The following is a 4,522-nucleotide window of genomic DNA, read 5'->3' on the forward strand; positions in this document are numbered from 1 at the left end:
GTATACTAGTTAAAAGCTTAATCACTTTATAAACTCCCCTTTTGACACATGCAGTCAGACACAGACAGGGAAAAAAATGGGTGCCTTGGGCAGAGGGGAAAGCTGGGAAAACAGTTCGGTGGTTCATGTTCACAGGATCTGCTGAGATGATTCTTATGCCGATCAGAACAAAGCTATTTGATCTTTCTTCTCCAGATTTCATTTGGAGAAGGCACACTCACCACACCACTTGTGAAAAGCATAAAAAGTGTGCAAAATGCACACGATATCAAGGTTGACCTTGCTGGATTTCTTATCTGATTCCTCGTTATAGTCCATATCATTCTGATCTCTATAAGGTTCTACACTGTGTTATGCTTAAGAGGTTCCGCTGTGTTACCAGAAAAATGTTACTGTTATTATTCTAACTGAAAGTCCAATCAAACAAGAGCTTTATATTTGTATGTACACATAAATGAAAGCACAATGAAGAAACGGTGGCTTGGTGGTTAGCACTACTACTTCACAATACCAGGGTCCTAGGTTCAAGTCCAGCCTCATGCTGTGTGGAGTCTGTGTGGAGCTTGCACATTCTCCCCGTGTCTGCGTGGGTTTCCTCTGGGTGCTCCAGTTTTCTCCCACAGTACAAAGATGTGCATGTCAGGTGAATTGGCCATGCTAAATTGCCCATAGTGTTAGGTGCATTAGTCAGAGGGAAATGGGTCTGGGTGGGTTACTCTTCGGAGGGTCGGTGTGGACTTGTTGGGCCGAAGGGCTTGTTTCCTCACTGTAGGGAATCTAACCTAATCTAATCATGTATCTCACAATAGGTCTATTTGCATTATGAAATGCTGTCAGATTAAATCACTATTATTTCTTAACTGGCAAATTTTGGGGTAAAAAAGTCAGTAATGATGCCCTCAAATGATACTCTACAAAGTATGTCACTTTCTGTGCAGGTAATACTTAGTGCAGACATCTTGCAGCTTTGTTGTCTGCAGTTCATTATTGATGTTTTTCAGTAGCAAAAATGACCTTTCTTCTGAGCTGTTTGTTACTATCAGACTCAAAAAGAGTTGCAGTGTGCCTTCTACTTCAGGGAAAACCAACTGAATCTTATGTTGGATGCTGACATGATGCAGGTCCTGGTGGAATAAGTGTACTTTATCTGAATAACTTTCCTTGATATAGGCTTGGAAGTGCACTATTTCTCGAACAAGGTTAACATCAGCATTGTCAGAATATTCCTTCATAAGAAGCTTTACACCTTAACATAGCGGTTTTTCTGAAGCATTCTACTCAATCAAAAATGAAAAATTGTTTGCGACATTTTGGTATATGATTACTCTTTTCTGCGAGTCCATCCATCACAGGGATAAAGGATTTCACTCAAACCATGTCTCTTGGAGAAAATGTTCCATCAGCATTACGTGCACCACCATCATTAACTACATTTTTTTCTCACTCTTTTCCTTTTGTTCACACATTTATAATCTACATCAGTCTGGTTTTCTTTTGCTTAGAGTTCAATTTCATCAAAACTATCTCAGGCTTCTTTCAAGAGGTGAGAGAATGTCATGTAATGCTTTGCACGTGTAACTAAGGGCTACCTATGCATTCTGCAGCAACTTCTCATTTTGTGAAACTAATCGACCAAAAATTTCCAAAGTTCTAACACAAACACAAAGTCCAACTTCTCCACTGTCTTTTCATTCAGTTCTTTCTATTTTTCAACAAGTAAGTAAATTAAGTGAAATTTAGTCTTTTTTCATAATTAGAGGCACTTCATAATATGAGACTCTTAAGCTTTTAATTTATGCCTAAATTTGGACCTGATAATTCTCCTTCTTTAGCTCCTGTGATGTTGGGACACTCACAGTGCCATTATGAAGAGAGTTCCAGGCTTTGGACATGGCAACACTGAAAGTACAACAGTGTAGTTTCAAGCCAGGGAGGTATGTGGTTTGGAGGGGAACCCAAAGCTTATGGTGTCCCCATGCACCTGATGCCCTTGTGTGTTTATGTGGTAGAGGAGGCAGGTTGGAAGGTCTGGTAAAGGAGCCTCGGTGATTTACCGCAGTGTATCTTATGAATGGTGCATTCTGCTGCCATTGTGTATCAGTGAAGAGACAGTAAATGTTAAAGGTCGTGGATGCACTACCAACATTATCTCCTGTCAGAGATATGATGCAACTGAAGAGTCTGCTGGATGGAGTAGAACATGGCTTTATAGAGCGAGTAAGTATATCTTGATGGCCCAAGAAGAGTAGGAGTATTTTTCCACAAGATCCACAAGAGTAACTCAGCTTACTGCTGCCCAGAAACTCACCCTTCAACCTTCACCCAACCCTCAGCTGGAGCCAACCTGAAGCTAGCCAGGTAGACCTCAACATCACCCAATATGGTGAGCCAGTGAACAAGAGAACATCTGTTTGACTCGTGCTGTCCTATGGTGGAAAGGTAATGGCTCAGTCTGAAATGGATGTTGATCAATAAGCCAGCCTGTTTGTTATTCCAGTTTGATGCCTTATAATTCAAGTCTACCCTTAAATAATTTTAGCAATTGTGTGGCTCTGATTAAGATTTGCTATAAAGACAAGGAAGACTACACAATCCCTCTGTAAGCTTCCGTTCATCCCATTAAAGTTGTGCATATTGGATATTTGTTTTCTGTTTGGTTTAAATAATAATATACATTATGTATTAATATATTGCATTGTTATATTGACAGATTTTCCATCATGATTCAGAAATTACATTTAACAGGAATTATATATTTGACTTGTCTGACCTAACTAAAGTCTGACTCTTTCTTCAGAGTACCATTTCCCAAATCAGGCAATACCCTCAGGTCTGTGCTGACCCTGCTTTTGATCTTTCTGATAGGAAGTGCATCAAGTGGCTACATTTGGGCTGTCCTTGAAAACCAAAGCATTCGGCTGACCAACCGCCAGTGGACATTCTGATAGTTGAAGATGTAATTGAGTAGTGGGTGGGAACCTCAGTTCTTGAATAGAGCAAGTGAGTAGGGACCTGTATATGTCAAAAATGTTCACAAAATCTGAATGTGTTGGAAAATGATGCAAAATAATCGACAGGATCAAACAGGTGATAGCTCTGCCTATGTCCTCACCAGAATATTCAATTCATTCCCTTGTTCAGCCAAAACGACAGAAAACCCTTGTCTCAGATCAAACTGATATTTCAACTCAATTGTGGCAGTTTTGATGTTATCCTTGAAATATGTTTCTTTTTAACCTTGCATATAATCAGCCATCCTGAAGTTTGCAACATCTGAAATTTAAGAGAATAGCAAAACTCCAGGATAAGGATTTTGTTTTTGTGGACTTCGGGCACAAAACTGACATGGTTTTTTTGTGCACTCACTACAAATTTCACAGTATTTTAATTTCCTGCAACGTCAATGATTGAATCAGATCCAGCGCATGTAATTCTGGTTCTACGTTGGTTATTGTAATAGGAATTCTGTAAATGATATTTTAAATTCTGGAATTTAAAATCAATAATAATCTATTCCAGTGACTGTACAAAGACATCAATACCAAATCCAAATTAAAACACTCATTTTCGTTCACACTCATTATTCTGAATTCAGAATTCCAGTAAAATATATCCCCGCTCAATTTATTGAATTGCCGTAGTTCAATCCTTTCTCTTTCATGTCTTTTGTGTAAAATCCCAATCACTCTGATTCTGATTCATTCCAAGAATTCATCCTTGTTTCCTTTCCCTTTGCTGGCAGCACGCATAAGAAGGTGGCCAGCCTTCACATTTGTTCCATCTCTATCTGCTCATTACTTCTTTAGGGTTCCCAGAACCAGCTCTGGAGCAACAGAATGCCTAGGATAATCACTTGATCACAAATGTGTCATACTGTTCCCCAATATTGGACAGAGTTCAGCTATTGTTTAGTCATCCCACTTATGAGTCCTGACCATTGGCCCTATTTCCCATCTTAGCTATTTGATCCTGCTGAACTAAACTCGTTAAATATTCTGTTCAATTCAGCTGAGTTTCAGACAGGATGTCTTTTTCATCATAAAACCGCATGCTTTCACATTAAATATTGTACAACTCTGCCCATACCTTATCCTCAGTACTGTCTCTATGCAATAGTTTTCAGACATCCCTTCATAGCATAATAGATGATAACCGATTATTTTTGATATATATATTTTGTAAATTCATTCACAGGATGAGGGCATCACTAGCTAGGCAGCATTTATTGCCCATACCTAATTGCCCAGAGGGTAGTTGTGAAGGAACCACATTGCTGTGGGTTTAGAGTCACATGTAGGCCAGACAAGGTAAGGACAGTAGTTTCCTTTCCTTCAGGGCATTAATGAATCAGAAGAGCTTTTCCCAACAATGAACACGCTCATCATTAGACTCTTAATTCCAGATTCAAATTCCAACATCTACCATGGTTATGTTCATACCTGGGTCTCCAGAACACTAGCTGGGTCTCTGGATTAACAGTCCCAGCGATGATACCAAAAGGCCTTCACAACCCCTATTACAA

The sequence above is a fragment of the Chiloscyllium plagiosum genome, unplaced genomic scaffold (assembly GCF_037043375.1).
Source record: "Chiloscyllium plagiosum isolate Xiang-an unplaced genomic scaffold, Cpla_swu_hap1 HiC_scaffold_24, whole genome shotgun sequence".
NCBI lineage: Eukaryota > Metazoa > Chordata > Chondrichthyes > Orectolobiformes > Hemiscylliidae > Chiloscyllium > Chiloscyllium plagiosum.